The 21,142-nt window shown below is 43.7% G+C and overlaps 1 protein-coding gene across 2 annotated transcripts in view; it reads right to left on the bottom strand.

Moving 5' to 3' along the window:
• LOC106609045 (protein Shroom4) overlaps positions 1-21,142 on the bottom strand; it is an 82,192-nt gene that overhangs the window by 26,077 nt on the left and 34,973 nt on the right. Inside the window, exon 1 of one of the 2 annotated variants that reach the window (XM_014207387.2) lies at positions 8,493-9,260. The exons of the other annotated variant lie outside the window; for it this stretch is intronic. The gene's annotated coding sequence lies outside the window, so the exon portion shown is untranslated. Of the gene's footprint in view, positions 1-8,492; positions 9,261-21,142 lie in introns of those variants that run through there. 2 annotated transcript variants of the gene reach the window in all.

Here is a 21,142-nt window from a genome sequence, read left to right on the forward strand (position 1 = left end):
GGCGCGCGACCCTTCTTTACCATTTCAGATAGTGTCTGGAACGCACGAACAAAACGCCGCTATTCGGATATAACGATGGATTATTTTGGACCAAACCAACATTTGTTATTGAAGTAGCAGTCCTGGGAGTGCATTCTGACGAAGACAACAAAAGGTAACCAAACTTTTATAATAGTAAATATGATTATGGTGAGTGCTAAACTTGCCGGCTGTCTAAATAGCTAGCCCGTGATGGCTGGGCTATGTACTTAGAATATTGCAAAATGTGCTTTCACCAAAAAGCTATTTTAAAATCGGACATATCGAGTGCATAGAGGAGGTCTGTATCTATAATTCTTAAAATAATTGTTATGCTTTTTGTGAACATTTATCGTGAGTAATTTAGTAAAATGTTAGCGAATTCCCCGGAAGTTTGCGGGGGGTATGCTAGTTCTGAACGTCACATGCTAATGTAAAAAGCTGGTTTTTGATATAAATATGAACTTGATTGAACAAAACATGCATGTATTGTATAACATAATGTCCTAGGGTTGTCATCTGATGAAGATCATCAAAGGTGAGTGCTGCATTTAGCTGTCTTCTGGGTTTTGGTGACATTATATGCTGGCTTGAAAAATGGGTGTCTGATTATTTCTGGCTTGGTACTCTGCTGACATAATCTAATGTTTTGCTTTCGTTGTAAAGCCTTTTTGAAATCGGACAGTGTGGTTAGATTAACGAGAGTCTTGTCTTTAAATAGCTGTAAAATAGTCATATGTTTGAGAAATTGAAGTAATAGGATTTTTAAGGTTTTGAAAATCGCGCCACAGGCTTCAAGTGGCTGTTACGTAGGTGGGACGAATTCGTCCCGCCTAGCCCATAGAGGTTAACCTGTTGGGTCTAGGGGGCAGCATTTGCACGTCTGGATAAAAAAAATGTACCCGATTTAATCTGGTTACTAATCCTACCCAGTAACTAGAATATGCATATACTTATTATATATGGATAGAAAACACTCTAAAGTTTCCAAAACTGTTTGAATGGTGTCTGTGAGTATAACAGAACTCATTTGGCAGGCAAAACCCTGAGACATTTTCTGACAGGAAGTGGATACCTGATGTGTTGTATTGATTTTAAACCTATCCCATTGAAAAACACAGGGGTTTAGGAATATTTTGGCACTTCCTATTGCTTCCACTAGATGTCACCAGCCTTTACAAAGTGTTTTGAGTCTTCTGGAGGGAGATCTGACCGAACAAGAGCCATGGAACGGTGATGTCCCATTAGACACCTGGCGCGCTACTTCATGTTGGGTACCCTCGTTCCAATACGTTATAAAAGGCTATGCATTCGTCCACCTTGAATATTATTCATGTTCTGGTTAAAAAGGCCCTAATGATTTATGCTATACAACGTTTGACATGTTTGAACGAACGGAAATATATTTTTCCCCTCGTTCATGACGAGAAGTCCGGCTGGCTTACATCATGTGCTAACGAGACGGAGATTTTTGGACATAAATGATGAGCTTTTTTGAACAAAACTACATTCGTTATGGACCTGTGATACCTGGAAGTGACATCTGATGAAGAGAATCAAAGGTAATGGATTATTTACATAGTATTTTCGATTTTAGATCTCCCCAACATGACGTCTAGTCTGTATCGCAACGCGTATTTTTCTGGGCACAGTGCTCAGATTATTGCAAAGTGTGATTTCCCAGTAAGGTTATTTTTAAATCTGGCAAGTTGATTGCGTTCAAAAGATGTAAATCTATAATTCTTTAAATGACAATATAATATTTTACCAATGTTTTCTAATTTTAATTATTTAATTTGTGACGCTGACTTGACTGCCGGTTATTGGAGGGAAACGATTTCCTCAACATCAATGCCATAGTAAAACGCTGTTTTTGTATATAAATATGAACTTGATAGAACTAAAAATGCATGCATTGTCTAACATAATGTCCTAGGAGTGTCATCTGATGGAGATTGTAAAAGGTTAGTGTATCATTTTAGCTGGTTTTATGGTTTTGGTGACCCTGTCTTTGACTTGACAAAACATTACACACAACTCTTGTAAATGTACTGTCCTAACATACTCTAAATTTATGCTTTCGCCGTAAAACCTTTTTGAAATCGTAAAACGTGGTTAGATTAAGGAGATGTTTATCTTTCAAATGGTGTAACATAGTTGTATTTTTGAAAAATTTGAATTTTGACATTTATTTGGATTCAAATTTGCCGCTCTTGAAATGCACCTGCTGTTGATGGAGTGCACCACAGGTGGCACGCTAGCGTCCCACCTAGCCCCAAGAGGTTAAATAAAGGTTAAATAAAAAAAAGGGATAATGTAACTACAGTAGGGGTAACATGATTTGTCGGTACACCCAAAAGGAAGTCTGTGTACACCCAAAAGGAAGTACCATAAGCAGTGTATATATGCCCGGTAGGAGCCTGGAACAAACTTCGGTGAGTTCCCAGGAGATTCCTGCTCATGAATGGCCCATTATTCTGAAGTTATTAATAACTTCGGAATAACGCACCGGGAATAACTCTGAAAAAGCTTTCCTCTCAGGAGAGAATTTCGACAGAGGAATTCCGGGAATATTATGGAGGAAGAATGAGGATCTGGCACAGTCGGAAGTCAGAACACTTTGGGAATATTTCTGTTTATGATTTATGGCCATTCATTAAAGTAAACGGAATAGTTCCTAAAATTGCTCCTTTTGGATTCCTCTCAGGACGATTGTGTGTGTGTGTGTGTGTGTGTGTCCATGTGTGCACTTGTCAGAATGATTGTCTGTTTCCTGAAAATGTTCCTCTTGGTATAGTTCAGGAATTAGGGAGAGATTTTGGAAGTTCCCAAACGGTATAGAACAAACACTATTATCATTTATTCCAGGACTATGAATGGACCTAAGATTAGTTTTGCCCCAGGACTGTTAATGGAGCCCAGATTGGGCCTGGGTGTCGTGCCCTGACCTGAGAGAGTCGTTTTTCTCTGTTTGGTTAGGTCAGGGTGTGACATGGGGTGGGCATTCTATGTGTTGTATGTCTATGTTTTTATTCTTTTTTTGGCCGAGTATGGTTTCCAATCAGAAGCAGCTGTCATTCATTGTCTGATTGGGAATCATACTTCGGCAGCCCTTTTTTCCCACAGTCAGTTGTGGGATCTTGTCTTTGTGCTGCATGTGTTTGCACATATAGCTTTTCGTTCATTGTATTGTTTATTGTTTTTGCTGGTTCACATTTAAAATAAAGTATGATGAACCCAACTCACGCTGCGCCTTGGTCTACCTTTAACCTGTTAGGGCTAGGGGGCAGTATTGACACGGCTGGATAAAAAACGTACCCGATTTAATCTGGTTACTACTCCTGCCCAGTAACTAGAATATGCATATAATTATTGGCTTTGGATAGAAAACACCCTAAAGTTTCTAAAACTGTTTGAATGGTGTCTGTGAGTATAACAGTTCTCATATGGCAGGCAAAAACCTGAGAAGATTTCATGCAGGAAGTGGCCTGTCTGACAAGGTGTCGTTCTTCTTGCCTCTGTTTATTGAAGACTGAGGATCTCTGCTATAATGTGACACTTCTTACGGCTCCCATTGGCTCTCAGAAGGCGGCAAAAAGCTGAATCGTGGCTTTGCAGGCTCTGGCTGAAAAAAAGTAGCGCGTTTGGGTAGTGGCTGGTTACAGTACTGTGAGACTCAGGCGCGTGCCCGCGTTGACCGAATGCTTTGTTTTCTTTCCTCTGTTTACCTACACGCAGATTCCCGGTCGGAATATTATCGCTTTTTTTATGAGAAAAATGGCATAAAAATGGATTTTAAACAGCGGATGACATGCTTCGAAGTACGGTAATGGAATATTTACAATTTTTTTGTCACGAATTGCGCCATGCTCGTGACCCTTATTTACACTTCGGATAGTGTCTTGAACGCACGAACAAAACGCCGCTATTTGGATATAACGATGGATTATTTTGGACCAAACCAACATTTGTTATTGAAGTAGCAGTCCTGGGAGTGCATTCTGACGAAGAACATCAAAGGTAATCAAACTTTTGTAATAGTAAATCTGACTTTGGTCAGGGCTAAACTTGGTGGGTGTCTAAATAGCTAGCCGTGATGGCTGGGCTATCTACTGAGAATATTGCAAAATGTGCTTTCACCGAAAAGCTATTTTGAAATCGGACACCTCGATTGCACAAAGGAGTTCTGTATCTATAATTCTTAAAATAATTGTTTTGTTTTTTGTGAACGTTTATCGTGAGTAATTTAGTAAATTCACCGGAGGTTTGCGGGGGGTATGCTAGTTCTGAACGTCACATGCTAATGTAAAAAGCTGTTTTTTGATATAAATATGAACTTGATTGAACAAAACATGCATGTATTGTATAACATAATGTCCTAGGGTTGTCATCTGATGAAGATCATCAAAGGTTAGTGCTGCATTTAGCTGTCTTCTGGGTTTATGTGACATTATATGCTAGCTTGAAAAATGGGTGTCTGATTATTTCTGGCTGGGTACTCTGCTGACATAATCTAATGTTTTGCTTTCGTTGTAAAGCCTTTTTGAAATCGGACAGTGTGGTTAGATTAACGAGAGTCTTGTCTTTAAAATGCTGTAAAATAGTCATATGTTTGAGAAATTGAAGTAATAGCATTTCTAAGGTATTTGAATAACACGCCACAGGATTCAACTGGCTGTTGAGTAGGTGGGACAAATTCGTCCCGCCTAGCCCAGAGAGGTTAACAACGGACAACTACAGAAGATCCCACCACCAAAGGACCAAGCAGCGTGGGCCGATGGACTGGACATGGGAGGACATCCTGGATGGCAAAGGATGCTGGACGTGGGAGGAGATCCAGGCCGGAAGGGATCGCCTCCCATGGGAACAGGTGGAAGCAGCGAGGGAGGAACAGCGACGAGATCAACAGGCAAGGCAACAACGGAGGCCCGAGAGGCAGCGGCAAAAAAATGTTTTGGGGGGGGGGCACACGGGTAGATTGGCTAAGGCGAGGTTAAGACCTGAGCCAACTCCCCGTGCTTACCGTGGGGAGCGAGTGACCAAGCAAGCACCGTGTTATGCGGTGATATGCACTGTGTCGCCAGTGCGTACTCACAGCGCGGTGCGCTCGGTGCAAGCTCCTCACCGTTGCCGTGCTAGAGTTGGCCGGCAGCCAGGGAGAAGTGCACCGGCTCAACGTATCTGGTCTCCAGTGCGTCTCTTCGGCACAGGTTATCTTGCACCTGCTCTACGCACGGTACCCCTCATTCACCAGCACAGCCCAGCTCGTCCTGTACTAGCGCTCCGCCCTTGCCGGGCTATCGTCAACATCGAGCCAGGACGGGTTGTGCCAGCCCTAAGCGCCAGACCTCCAGTGCGCCTCCAAGGCCCAGTGTACCCTGTGCCTGCTCCGCGCACTCTCCCTCCAGTGCGCCACCATAGCCCAGTACGTCCTGTGCCTGCTCCGTGCACTCTCCCTCCAGTGCGCCACCATAGCCCAGTACGTCCTGTGCCTGCTCCGTGCACTCTCCCTCCAGTGCGCCACCATAGCCCAGTACGTCCTGTGCCTGCTCCTCACACTCTTCCTCCAGTACGCCTCCATAGCCCAGTACGGCCGGTGCCTGCTTTGAGCACGCGGTTCTCAGTGCGTCTCCCCAGTCTGGTGAGACTGGTTCCAGCTCCCCGTAGGAAGCCTCCAGTGATGATCAATGGTGCGAAGCCTCCAGTGATGATCAATGGTCTGAAGCCTCCATTGATAATCCATGGCACGAAGCCTCCAGGGATGATCAATGGTCCAAAGCCTCCAGTGATACTCCGTGGCATGAAGCCTCCAGTGATGATCCATGGCCGGAGCCTGTAGTGATAATCCATGGCCCGGAGCCTGTAGGGATGATCCATGGCACGAAGGCTCCAGTGATAATCCATGGCCCGGAGCCTCCAGTGATGATCCATGGCACAAAGCCTCCAGTGATGATCCATGGTGTGGAACCAGTAGCGATGATCCATGGCACGGAGCCTGCAGCGAAGGTCCCCAGTCCTGAACCTACAGCGAAGGTCCCCAGTCCTGAACCTACAGCGAAGGTCCCCAGTCCGGAACCTACAGCGAAGGTCCCCAGTCCGGAACCTACAGCGAAGGTCCCCAGTCCGGAACCTACAGCGAAGGTCCCCAGTCCGGAACCTACAGCGACGCTCCCCAGTCCGGAGCCTCAAGCGACGCTCCCCAGTCCGGAGCCTCCAGCGACGCTCCCCAGTCCGGAGCCTCCAGCGACGCTCCCCAGTCCGGAGCCTCCAGCGACGCTCCCCAGTCCGGAGCCTCCAGCGACGCTCCCCAGTCCGGAGCCTCCAGCGACGCTCCCAGCCCCGGGAGCCCCCAGCGACGCTCCCCAGCCCGGAGCCTCCAGCGACGCTCCCCAGCCCGGAGCCTCCAGCGACGCTCCCCAGCCCGGAGCCTCCAGCGACGCTCCCCAGCCCGGAGCCTCCAGCGACGCTCCCCAGCCCGGAGCCTCCAGCGACGCTCCTCAATCTGGAGCCTCCAGCGACGGTCTGCAGACCCGAGTCTTCAGCGACGGTCCGCAGCCCCGAGTCTTCAGCGACGGTCCGCAGCCCCGAGTCTTCAGCGACGGTCCGCAGCCCCGAGTCTTCAGCGACGGTCCGCAGCCCCGAGTCTTCAGCGACGGTCCGCAGGCCCTAGTCTTCAACGACGGTCCGCAGCCCCTAGTCTTCAGCGACGGTCCGCAGCCCCTAGTCTTCAGCGACGGTCCGCAGCCCCTAGTCTTCAGCGACGGTCCGCAGCCCTGAGTCTTCAGCGACGGTCCGCAGCCCTGAGTCTTCAGCGGCGGTCGGCAGTTCAGAGCCTCCGGCGTTGATCCACGGTCTGATTCCTCCGGTGACACAAAAGCGGAGGGATCAGCGGGCGGAGTGGGGGCCATGCCCCGAACCGGAGCCGCCACCATGAGTAGATGCCCACCCGGACCCTCCCCTATAGGTTCAGGTTTGCGGCCGGGAGTCCGCACCTTTGGGGGGGGGGGGGGTACTGTCACGCCCTGACCTGAGAGAGTTGTTTTTCTCTGTTTGGTTAGGTCAGGGTGTGACATGGGGTGGGCATTCTATGTGTTGTATGTCTATGTTGTTTTTTCTTTATTGGCCGAGTATGGTTTCCAATCAGAAGCAGCTGTCATTCGTTGTCTCTGAATGGGAATCATACTTCGGCAGCCCTTTTTCCCACAGTCAGTTGTGGGATCTTGTCTTTGTGTTGCATGTGTTTGCACGCATAGCTTTTCATTCGTTGTATTGTTTATTGTTTTTGCTGGTTCACATTTAAAATAAAGTATGATGAACCCAACTCACGCTGCGCCTTGGTCTACCTTTAACGACGGACGTTACACTGGGATGATTGATGACTATGAAAACCAAGCTAAAATAAAAAAACAAGAAGCAAATATAGAAAGGAAATAAATCTGTGTCTGGAAAAACCAGCCCATACTGTATTTAGAGATATACTGTACTTAGAATCTGATCCATTGAACTACACTAGGAAATACATGAAGAAAAATTATTTAGAAGTATACTGCCGAAGACAAAAATGTGAGATATTTGATATCCAAATATCTCTAATTTTTGTCTTCTGCAGTATACTTTGAGATAATCTACTGTACTCAGACATCTTTGTGAAACATGATGTGATGAAACAGAGTTATTAAAAATATATATTGAAATGGAAAAAAAAGAGATATAATGTAGTTCTACTATACTCAGCCAGAATGTGTTCCACTGACCTAGTCCTAGTGTTACATTTGTCAAGCAGCCAGATACAAAGGAACAGTTAATCGCCCTCGACATACCAAGCCACAGTTAACCTGATTAGCCAGTTAGCGACTGGAACCAATCAGTGTCGGACACTGTCAAACATTCAGGAAATCAAATAAACTTCACAAGACAAGACCGTCCTTAGTTCTATTTATAAACATAGTCTACAGAACAGTAGCTGAATGCTTTACTCTGACTGATGGATGGATAGCAAGATAAACCATGTTCCATGGTTTATGTATAGACATTATTTATGTCACTTTGACCCATAAAACATTGTGAATGTATGACTGTGTGAAAAAATGATACAGAAACAACTGATAATACTGTATGTGGTAGAAGAAACTAGAACAGCTGACTGATACTGACTCCTAAACTAGAATAAAGTTGAAGAGACTAGATTGAAGGTCATTTACTCTGAGTCATAATGACACTGAGTAATGAAATTATATACACATTAAGACACACAAAAACAGAGATCAGACACACACCCAGTCACACCTTGAAGACGCCTACAAGTTCAAAGACACAAAGAGGAGTGAAGGTAGAACAGTACACACTGCACAGAAGTGAGAAGATTAATGGAAGGTAGGGGATAAAAAGAGAAAAGGAGAGGAACTAAAGGAGATGATAAGAGGAAACAAACACCCAATACTTTCTAACTGTTCCCAAGTCAGTCTATAACATACCAGAGTGGATCCACACAGAAGAGGCCCTAGTCACACCTGATCCTAGAACCGTGTCTACTGGGTCACAGTCAGGGTCAGGCCCAACGCTAGTTCAACCATAGACTGGTCTGAGAGCAATCCTTATAAAGATGCCCAAAGATCTTCAATCCAACACAGATGACAATGGACTTAGGCCAAAAAAAGGTGGTCCGGCTACTACTGTTTATCAAGTCTTCAACATAACATTTCCACTGCGGTGTTCAAAAGAGGCAATAAAAACTGTTGGGATAAGAAGTTCCCTTAAATTCTCAATCCTCTTGTCTCCTTCCCTCCTTAATCCAGTTCTCTGGCCTTGCTAGGTGGGTTTGGTTCTGTCTCTAGGAGTAGTCCAACAGTCCTAGCCCTATTAAGAGAGTTAGGTTCTGTTTCTAGGAGTAGTTCTATCCATCGGAGCAGCACCATAGTCCTCTAGTAACAGAACGAGACAGTGTTCAGTCTTCTCTCTCTCTGTGGTCCATCTCAACTGACCTAGACTCCAAAAAAACAACCGACAAACCTCATCTACCCTCTTGTCCCTCTCTCTCCCTCCCTTTCACCGTCCCTCGCTTCAGTCACTTAGACCAAACATAGCTCTCTCTCTGCCTTTGTTTCCCCCATCCTCCCTCCCTCCCCCACTCCCATTCAATCCCTCTATCTCTCTCTAGGCAGAATACTGTGAGTGACTCAGGGGGAGAGGAAGAGAGAGAGAGAAACAGAAAGAGAGGCAGAGAGGAAGCTATGTTCGGAGCAGATAAAGACTGGGACGCTGTTAAAATAATACCCAGAGTTCCACAGTGTTATTGTTCCACACAGGGAAATATGCAGAGGTACTTCCTGTCTAGAAGAGAGAAAGAGGGGGGAGGGAGCAGGAGGGAGAGAGAGAGAGGGAAGAAGAGAGAGGAAGGGAGGGGAGAGATGGAGCGAGAGAGAGAGAGATAGAGAAGGAGGGGGAGAGAGGGGGGAAGAGGGCAGGAGTGAGAGGGAGAGAAAAAGGAAGTCACCAGTTTTGGAACTGCAGAAGCAACGAGAGAGAACATTTCAGAGGGGCTCAAATGGAAAGAGAGATGGAAAGGGAGAAATAGAGGGGTAAAAAGAGAGAAGGAAGAGAAGAAGAGATTAGTGTTATTGTGGCATCCAGCCAGACTGGTGTTTTCTTGCCCTTTGCTGAGTAGCGATAGTACAACACAGAGATGAGAAGACCTCAGCAGGGTATGTATAGGAGAGAGTGGAAAAGAGCAGTAGAGGACGGGGAGAGAAAGAAAGGAGAGAGCAGTGGGAGAAGTAGGCAGTCTGAAGATTCAAAATTCATCTATAGAACTCCTGTGAGGCCTCCCGAGTGGCGCAGCGGTCTAAGGCACTACATTGCGGGGCTTGAGGCATCACTACAGCCCAGGGTTCGATCCCAGGCTGTGTCACAGACGGCCATGACCGGGAGACCCATGAGGCAGTGCACAATTGGCCCAGCGTCGTCCGGGTTAGGGGAGGGTTTGGCCGGCCGGGATTTCCTTGTCCCATTGCGCTCTAGTGACTCCTTGTGGCGGGCCGGGCGCTTGCAAGCTGACCTTCGTTCGCCAGATGTACAGTGTTTACTCCGACACATTGGTGCGGCTGGCTTCCGGGTAAAGCAAGCAGTGCGGCTTGGCAGGATCGTGTTCTGGAGGACGCATGGCTCTCGACCTTCGCCTCTCCCAACAGGAGTTGCAGCGATGGGACAAAACTGTAACTACCAATTGGATACCACAAAATTGTGGAGATAAAGGTGATAAAAGATCAAGAACTCCTGCTGAAAATTCACTTTAACAACATCCAGAACAGTGGGAGAAGACAGACTCCGATCGAGAACTCGCGCACACACACACACACAATATTAGTCTGAACTTGGGGTTGAAGAGGATTTGCAGATGCCACCGTCGCTGCAATCTTCAAGCGTGTCAGTGTGTGTGTTTAGATTTCTTACATAACGTGCTATCTTCAGAAGGTAGAGGGTTAACTATAGTCACAACCTCAACACCCCTCTGTCTCAAACCTCCTCCCCCTCTCCCTGATCTCACCCCTTCTACCCCCTCTCACTCTCTCCCCCCTCTCCCTTTGTGTTCAGACTGCAATCACCGCATATTTGTTTGCTTTATGGGTCCTCAGTATGTGTGTGTTTCTCTACGTACCAGACTGAAATCAGACAGTTTGTTTACTTTGTGGTCCCCCATCACAAACACACACCAGTTAATCAGTGCAGGGAGACTAAGGTCCATTCCAGGGGGATCTATCAGGAAGGGAGAAGTCCACAGAAGGACAATACCCTGTTTGTTACTGAGACTGTGTGTGTGTGTGTGTGTGTGTGTGTGTGTGTGTGTGTGTGTGTGTGTGTGTGTGTGTGTGTGTGTATGCACAGTTGAAGTCGAAAGTTTACATACACTTAGGTTGGAGTCATTAAAATTTGTTTTTCAACCACTCCACAAATTTCTTGTTAACAAATTATAGTTTTGGCAAGTTGGTTAGGACACCTACTTTGTGTATGACACAAGTCATTTTTCCAACAATTGTTTACAGACAGATTATTTCACTGTATCACAATTCCAGTGGGTCAGAAGTTTACATACACTAAGTTGACTGTGCCTTTAAACAGCTTGGAAGATTCCAGAAAATGATGGCATGGCTTTATAAGCATCTGAAAGGCTAATTGACATAATTTGAGTCAATTGGAGGTGTACCTGTGGATGTATTTCAAGGCCTACCTTCAAACTCAGTGCAGCCAAGACCTCCGGAAAAAAATTGTAGACCTCCACAAGTCTGGTTCATCCTTGGGAGCAATTTCCAAACGCCTGAAGGTACCATGTTCATGTGTACAAACAATAGTATGCAAGTATAAACACCATGAGACCACGCAGCCGTCATACTGCTCAGGAAGGAGACGCGTTCTGTCTCCTAGGGATGAACGTACTTTGGTGCGAAAAGTGAAAATCAATCACAGAACAACAGCAAAGGACCTTGTGAAGATGCTGGAGGAAACAGGTACAAAAGTATCTATATCCACAGTAAAATGAGTCCTATATTGACCGTTCAGCAAGGCCGTTCAGCAAGGAAGAAGCCATTGCTCCAAAACCAACATAAAAAAAACAGACTACGGTTTGCAACTGCACATGGGGACAAAGATTGTACTTTTGGAGAAATGTCCTCTGGTCTGATGAAACAAAAATAGAACTGTTTGGCCATAATGACCATCGTTATGTTTGCAGGAAGAAATGTTGACGCTTGCAAGCCAAAGAACACCATCCCAACCGCGAAGCATGGGGGTGGCAACATCATGTTGTGGGTGGTGCTGCAGAAGGGACTGGTGCACTACACAAAATGGCATCAAGAGGGAGGAAAATTATGTGGATATATTGAAGCAACATTTCAAGACAGTCAGGAAGTTAAAGCTTGGTCGCAAATGGGTCTTCCAAATGGACAATGACCACCAAGCATACTTCCAAAGTTGTGGCAAAATGGCATAAGAACAACAAAGTCAAGGTATTGGAGTGGCCTTCACAAAGCTCTGACCTCAATCGCATAGAACATTTGTGGGCAGAACTGAAAAAGCGTGTGCGAGCAAGGAGTTCGACAAACCTGACTCAGTTACACCAGCTCTGTCAGGAGGAATGGGCCAAAATTCACCCAACTTATTGTCGGAAGCTTGTGAAAGGCTACCCGAAACATTTGACCCAAGTTAAACAATTTAAAGGCAATGCTACCAAATACTAAATGAGTGTAGCCTTCCCTGTAGCTCAGTTGGTAGACCATGGTGTTTGCAATGCCAGGGTTGTGGGTTCGATTCCCACGGGGGACCAGCACAGAAAAGCAAAAATGTATGAAATGTATGCATTCACTACTGTAAGTTGCTCTGGATAAGAGCATCTGCTAAATGACTAAAATGTAAATGTGTATGTAAACTTCTGACCCACTGGGAATGTGATGAAAGAAATAAAAGCTGAAATAAATCATTCTCTCTACTATTATTCTGACATTTCACATTCTTAAAATAAAGTGGTGATCCTAAGACAGGGAATTGTTATTAGGATTAAATGTCAGGAATTGTGAAAAACTGAGTTTAAATGTATTTGGCTAAGGTGTATGTAAACATCCGACTTCAACTGTATGTATGTATGTCTCCCCACTTTCTCTCTCTATATCTCACTTACTTACTTTCTATAGCTATTTAAAAAGAAAGGAATGTAGTTAAATGCCAATGTGACAAACACCCCCCCCCAAAAAAAAATAATAATTTGGAACCCTCTCCCCCATGGTTCCTGTGTTAATTAAGCAATTAAGGTCCCATCATGCTTAGGGTTACATTAGTGAAAGCAGGTGCTTCCCCACAAGTGTGGTTCCTGAGATAATTAAGCAATTAACATCCCATCATGCTTAGGGTCATATATAAAAATGCCTAGATGCCCATTATTTTGGCTACCATGGCTAGAAGAAGAGATCTCAGTGACTTTGAAAGAGGGGCCTCAAAGGAGCATAGGGGGTTTAAAGAGTGTGTGTGTGTCTCAGTCACCAGATCTCAACCCAATTGGACACTGGGAGATTCTGGAGCGGTGCCTGAAGGTGAGTTTTCACTACCATCACCAAAACACCAAATTATAACATATCTCGTGGAAGAATAGTGTCACATCCCTCCAATAGAGTTCCAGACACTTGTAGAATATATGCCAAGGCACATTGAAGCTGTTGTCAGGACGTGGCCTTCTTTGGGTATAGCGAGTGGCTTCCCGCATTCTCCATTCTACACCCAGGTTCTGTTATCTCAGGTCGTAAAGTCTTGGAGGAGACCATGCAGAAAGAGACACAGAGAGAACAAAGGAACTTCTTCTACATCACAGAACTTGAGAACTGAACAATATCCATGTTTTGGAGAATGTGTAAATGGTCGGTGGTGAAGCCAGCTACGACCCGGTCCATTTTGTTTCATGTTTGTGACCTCATGAAAGACAATACAGCCACATTACCATAACTCTGTTTATACAGGAGCCTCCGTTATGAGGTTTGCGTCTATTTATTGTTTAAAATGAATGAGTGAAGAGGAAACTATTTGTGAAATTATGTAATGTGATTTTAAACCATTAATGTGAGAGAATTGTATTCCCTTTAAAGTTTAACTAAGTCATTGACCCGCCCCCATGAGCACAGACATGATCTGACTCATGGGACAGCCCTTTTCTACTGTTACAAATAAAAACCCCACCTGAAGAAATTCTCTTCAGACCATGCGTACCTCAGTCAGCTGAGGGGGCGAAGGTTTGAGTAGAGACCACAAAAACCTCAGTGTCCACTAAGGTTACAATGGTTGTTGATTTCCTAACCATACCACGTGGAGCATTGGCTACACGGGTGGAAATGGTTAAACTCTGAGACTATCGATCCCGACAGAATAAGAGCAAATCTTAGATACTAATTACTAGTCTGCAGCTAGAAATTATGTGCCATGGGATGAGAAGACTGACAACCGCCGAAACATCTATTCTATAAGAATATTTCTGAATGGTACTTTGAAGTAACCATTCTAACCATGAAAGACTTCAGAGAAGCAGAGAGATGCTCGGATGAACTTTCCAACAGAAGGACTGACGATTCCAACAGAGATCCCGATGACACACTGGGCGTAAAAATATATTGATTGCAATTATTCCCGAATGAGTGAGCGTTCATGTGCAAAGTATTAGCATTTCAATTAATATAATTATCAACTGTGTAGTGACTCTTTTGTAATTCCCTCCCTTCTCAGTCCACACCCACTTCCCTTTGTCCACCATGCCGGCATATCGGCTTAGCCCACTAGGGAACCTCCCCTATCATTTCCTCGTAACCATATCTACCGTTTGTTTGTTTATACATTTCTGTGATTATTTAGTTAGTTAGTAAATAAATTATTAAGACAATTGGTGTATGGATGATTCATAGTAAAGGCTGGGTTCGTGCAGATAACCAACAATTTATGATGTTTGGAATGAGACGAACGTGAGGTAAAGAATAATTCATTAATTAGAAGACTAATTGATCAGATATTAAAATATCTGAAGTTATATTCCGAAAATTATAACTTTGTAATCTGAAGATTTTCCTTGGTGCCCCAACTTCCTAGTTAAGTACATTTACATGATAAGTTTAATCACGTAATAATAATTACAGAGAATTGATTTGATAAAATAACAGTCTTCACTTTAATGATGCTAAAGACATGACACTGTTCTGGCGGCTCGTGGAGGCCCAACGCCCTATTAAGACACTTTATGTTGGTGTTTCCTGCCTGTATATCACCATTGTCACTCCAGAGAATAAAACATACGAGTGGTCTAGCCGCTGCCTTCAGAGCACATTCCAGTGTTCCAGTGCTGGCATGGGTTCGAATCATGCCCCACACCTTTCTACCATCTCTCTTCCTTACTTTATTGTGTGTCCTCCCCATGTCTATCCAACAAACTCGAGAAAAATATATACTGAACAAAAATATAAACGCAACATGTAAAGTGTTGGTCCCATTGTTTCATGAGCTGAAATAAAAAGATCCCTGAAATGTTCCACACATACAAAAAGCATATTTCTCTCAAATTGGCTTACATCCCTGTTAGTCAGCATTTCTCCTTTGCCAAGATAATCCATCCACCTGACAGGTGTGGCATATCAAGAAGCTGATTAATCAACATGATCATTACACAGCTGCACCTTGTGCTGTGGACAATAAAAGGCTGCTCTAAAATGTGCAGTTTTGTCACACAAAACAATGCCACAGATGTCTCAAGTTTTGAGGGAGCGTGCAATTGGCATGCTGACTACAGGAATGTCCACCAGAGCTGTTGCCTGAGAATGTAATATTTATTTCTACACCATAAGCAGTGTCGAGTATGGCCTGCATACTCCGACATGTCACCCATTGAGCGTGTTTGGGATGCTCTGGATCGACGTGTACGACTGTGTGTTCCAGTTCCTGCCAATATCCAGAAACTTCGCACAGCCATTGAAGAGTAGTGGGGCAACATTCCACAGGCCACAATCAACAGCATGATCAACTCTATGCGACGAAGATGTGTCACACTGCATGAGAGAAATGGTGGTCACACCAGATACTGACTGGCTTTCTGATCCACGCACCTACCTTTTTTTAAGGTGGATGTGACCAACAGATGCATATCTGTATTCCCAGTCATGAAATCCATAGGTTAAGGCCTAATGAATTTATTTCAACTGACTGTTTTCCTAATATGAAATGTAACTCAGTAAAATCTTAGAAATTGTTTCATGTTGCGTTTATATTTTTGTTGAGTGTATATTTAAAAAATATGGAGGACCTTTTACCAGCCATAGACAGTGATCACACACACACTCACCGTGGTGCTATTATGTCCATCGTCATGTTTCACATTCTCACATGCAGTTGATCTGACAAGATCCTATCCCTCTTCCCACGAGACATGCACATCTTGTCGTAGTGTATGTGTGTGTGTGAGTGCATGTGTGTGTGTGTGGGTGGAGGTCATGTATCATTGGAATCTCTGTTTAATGGGACAGCTAATAGAAGCCAGGAGGACTCAGCTGCAGTAATCACTATAGCAGGCCACACGCAGAGAGGACATGCACACAAAAAAGAGAAACGCACAGAGATAAAAAGAGACGAAACACACACACAAAGACACAGACAAAGGCATAGAGACGAAACACTCACAGAGAGACACTAACCAACACAGAAACACAAATACTGAGACACACACACACACACACACACAAAGACGATTTCTGTCTACTCCGCAGGGCACATTTCAACTGTGGCAGAATCCTGCATTTAAAACACACACACCCTGGGTCTGATTAGTGGTAGAGAAAGATATGGTTTGTCCTCCTCTGGGAAATACATTAAAGAAGAGAGGAGTTGATGTGTTGAGTTAGTCATTGTCCCAAATGGCACCCTATTACCTTTATAGTGCACTACTTTTGACCAGGGCCCATAGGACTCTGGACAAAAGTAGTGCACTTTATAGGGAATAGGGTGCCATTTAAGACACATTCAGAGAGAGGAAGAAAGAACGGGGATATGAGATGGGATGAGTTAGAGAGAGAGGAAGAGGCATTAGGAATGGCAGGAATGCCCATTGTTTTGTCAGGAGAAGGAGGAAGGTAAGGGGGTTAGGGTATTGTTTTACCCGTTCCTTGGCACAACGGGGGAGGTCTTGCCAATAGCCTTCGGGGAGGGGGGTGCGTGTGAAATCAACTCAAATCAATATATTTGGTTTGATGTTACCTAAAAAGGTGATTTTTTTTACTTGCACAATTGTCCCCATCACTTCCATTGATGGTTAGCTAGCGGTGGCTAAAATGTGTAGTATCTGTTTAAAGAAAACTGAACCACATTTGGTTGGGTTTATGAAGGTCTTAGGTAACAAAATACGATATGTAAATATTTGTAAGAACATTAGTTTATGTTAATGTAGGCTATATGGACAAATGTAAAACCACTAAAAGCACAGAACTTCAAGTGTAAAATACATTTTATTATTGGAGTGCCTTTGTTACAACTATGAAAAAAAGCATGTGCTTTGAAACACAATAAAATCTTATTTTATAATGACAAAACAAATACAAATACCCAAACTACAAGACAAACAGTCAAATAAGAAAATAAAAATATCAGAAAAATATCAGTAGCCTAAACATCAGTATAAGCGCCAAGCATGCTTGTGAAGTGAAAATCAGCACAAAAGCAATAATGGCATTATAATGAATTTAAGTGTCGATATGACAGCAGTCAAAAATAGTCTATTATTGTCAGTAATTGGACACATTATTTATGGCCTTGCTCGTGCTTACAGTATGCCGTGCGTCTTTACGCAACAGTTGGATCTCATTTAGCTGTTATCCATTGTCCTAAAAGTCACCACAAATCTTTGTCACTTTCACTTGATTGCAACACTTCCCGCAAACATGTCGCTCGCAGCTGAAACAGGTGTCATGGGTTCTGTTTCAAGTGCATCTGCCCACCTTGCAGTTTTTCTTCCCCGGGAGCTGTGCGCAATTAGGCACATGTAGCAACTTTGCTGCTGCCTTGGCCCTCATATGTCTCTCACGTAGCCCTGTGTGCCAGACTCATGATGAAGTCTCTTCTGCTCATGGTGTTATTCACGCACTGCTTGAACAACACGTGTGCATTGATAGCAGTCAAGTCAAACATTTTGTAGAACACAGCACAAGGCCAGCGTGCTATGTGCTGTCCTCCTTTCAACTAGTACAGCCATGTCAACTGATCCAAAACATTATCTGACACTCGCTCACCGCTGCCCAATATGGATCCTTTCCCAGGTATGGAAAGCCGTTCAGCATGAATCAGAATACCTAATCATCAGCGTTATCCTAATCCATTTCTTCCCCGCCATCCGAGTCATTTTCATTTAGATCTTGTAGCAACGCTAACGCAGCATGTGCATCCATTAGTCTTGGTCTTGCCATTGTAAATTACACAGGCTCTCACTTTGTAGACTACTCCAAGGAGGCTTAGAGTCCACTAATAACACTGCTTGGATTCAGTGGACTGATATAGGGTACATCGTTTTGAGATTATAATTAGAATAGATGAATAAATTAGAATGGCCCGCCCTGTATTTCTTTCATAACTCACCCATTCTCCCCCATCACACTATACTTAATTTTTATATGTGTGAAATTAGTTTTGTTATAGTTTAGGTTCAGTTTTGAGGCAATTATCTGGGTGATTATCAACTGGGCACGGCACATTCAATTCATGGAGAAGGAGCAGACCAGGCCGGGGAAAACCATTCAAACAATGACATGCCCTCCTAAAACTGGTTATAACTCCAGTTCTGTTTGTGATATTAACATTCTAACGACTGTGTTATATAAACTTATTTAGTACAAGTCAAGGACAAGGGGGGCATGACTTTACAAATGAAATGTGAAATGCACCAATCCCTCCTGCAGCAAAGCACCCACACAACAAGATGCTGCCACCCCCGTGCATCACGGTTGGGATGGTGTTCTTCGGCTTGCCAAACATAATGGTCATTATGGCCAAACAGTTCTATTTTTGATTCATCAGACCAGAGGACATTTCTCCAAAAAGTACAATCTTTGAAGTTGCAAACCATAGCCTGGCTTTTTTATGGCAGTTTTGGAGCAGTGGCTTCTTCCTTGCTGAGTCCTATATCGGTTATGCCGATATAGGACTCGTTTTACTATGGATATAGATACTTTTGTACCTGTTTCCTCCAGAATCTTCACAAAGTCCTTTGCAGTTATTTTTCACTTTTTGCACCAAAGAATGTTCATCTCTAGGAGACAGAATGCGTCTCCTTCCTGAGCGTTTTTTAAAAATATATATTTTTAACCTTTATTTAACTAGGCAAGTCAGTTAAGAACAAATTCTTATTTTCAATGAACGGCCTAGGAACAGTGGGTTAACTGCCTGTTCAGGGGCAGAAAGACAGATTTGTACCTTGTCAGGTCAGGGATTTGAACTTGCAACCTTTCAGTTACTAGTCCAACACTCTAGGCTACCCTGCCGCCCCGGTATGACGGCTGCGTGGTCCCATGGTGTTTATACTTGCGTACTATTGTTTGTACAGATGAACGTGGTACCTTCAGGCATTTGGAAAATGCTCCCAAGGATGAACCAGACTTGTGGAGGTCAACAATTTTTTTTATGAGGTCTTGGCTGATTTCTTTTGATTTTCTCATGATGTCCAGCAAAGAGGCACTGAGTTTGAAGGTAGGCCTTGAAATACATCCACAGGTACACCTCCAATTGACTCAAATGATGTCAATTAGCCTATCAGAAGCTTCTAAAGCCATGACATCATTTTCTGTTTTTTTCCCAAGCTGTTTAAAGGCACAGTCAACTTAGTGTATGTACACTTCTGACCCACTGGAATTGTGATACAGTGAATTCTAAGTGAAATAATCGGTCTGTAAACAATTGTTGGAAAAATTACTTGTGTCATGCACAAAGTAGATGTCCTAACCGGCTTGCCAAAACTATAGTTTGTTAACAAGAAATGTGTGGAGTGGTTGAAAAACGAGTTTTAATGACTCCAACCTAAGTGTATGTAAACTTCCGACCTCAACTGTAGATATTCCCCAGAAAATCTGCCATTTCCAGCTTCTATAGTCATTTACAACATTAACAATGTCTACACTGTATTTCTGATCAATTTGATGTTAATTTAATGGGCAAAAAAAATGCTTTTCTTTCAGAAACAAGGACATTTCTAAGTGAACCCAAACTTTTGAATGATAGTGTGTATGTACACACACACACACACACACACACACACGGTCCAAAGTTTTAGAACACCTACTCATTCAAGGGTTTTTCTTTATTTTTACTATTTTCTACATTGTAGAATAGTAGTGAAAATATCAAAACTATGAAATATCACATATGGAAGGATGTAGTAACCAAAAAAAAAGTGTTAAACTCTTAGCATTCTCTCAACTAGCTTAACCTGGAATACTTTTCCAACAGTCTTGAAGGAGTTCACACATATGCTGAGCACCTGTTGGCTGCTTTTCCTTCACTCTGCGGTCCGACTCATGCCAAACCCTCTCACATTGTTTGAGGTCGGGGGATTGTGAAGGCCAGGTCATCTGATGCAGCACTCCATCACTCTCCTTCTTGGTAAAATAAACAGCCTGGAGGTATGTTGGGTCATTGTCCTGTTGGAAAACAAATAATAGTCCCACTAAGACCAAACCAGATGGCATGGCTTATTGCTGCAGAGTGCTGTGGTAGGCATGCTGGTTAAGTGTGCCTTGAATTCAAAATAAAAGACAGACAGTGTCACCAGCAAAGCACCCCCACACCATAACACCTCCTCTTCCATGCTTTACGGTGGAAAATACAACATGAGGAGATCATCTGTTCACCCACACCACGTCTCACAAAGACACGGCAGTTGGAACCAAAACCTCCAATTTGTACTACAGCCCAATCAAACAATTTCCACCAGTCTAATGTCCATTGCTCGTGTTTCTTGGCCCAAGCAAGTCTCTTCTTATTATTGGTGTACTTTAGTAGTGGATTCTTTGCAGCAATTCAACCATGAATCCCTGATTCACACAGTCTCCTCTGAACAGTTGATGTTGAGATGTGTCTGTTACTTGAACTCTGTGAAGCATTTATTTGGGCTGCAATTTCTGAGGCTGGTGACTCTAATGAACTTCTCCTCTGCAGCAGAGGTAACTCTGGGTCTTCCATTCCTGTGGCAGTCGTCATGAGAGCCAGTTTCATCATAGCGCTTGATGGTTTTTGCAACTGCAAATGCAACTGCAAATGTTCCGTATTGACTGACCTTCATATCTTAAAGTAATGATGGACTGTCATTTCTCTTTGCTTATTTGAGCTCTTCTTGCCATAATATGGACTTGGTCTTTTACCAAATAGAGCTATCTTCTGTATACCCCCATACCTTGTCACAACACAACTGATTGGCTACAACGCATTAAGAAGGAAATAAATTCCTTCTTGACTTCTCTGAACCGCAGCTGAAGCCTGCCAACAGCTTACCTACCGTGTCCATTACAATGCAGAAAAACACATATCAGCTATAGTTATCCATATTACCGGAGCTTCATCTTATTGTTTCTAACTATTT

The sequence above is a fragment of the Salmo salar genome, chromosome ssa07 (genome assembly GCF_905237065.1).
Source record: "Salmo salar chromosome ssa07, Ssal_v3.1, whole genome shotgun sequence".
Classification (NCBI taxonomy): Eukaryota; Metazoa; Chordata; class Actinopteri; order Salmoniformes; family Salmonidae; genus Salmo; species Salmo salar.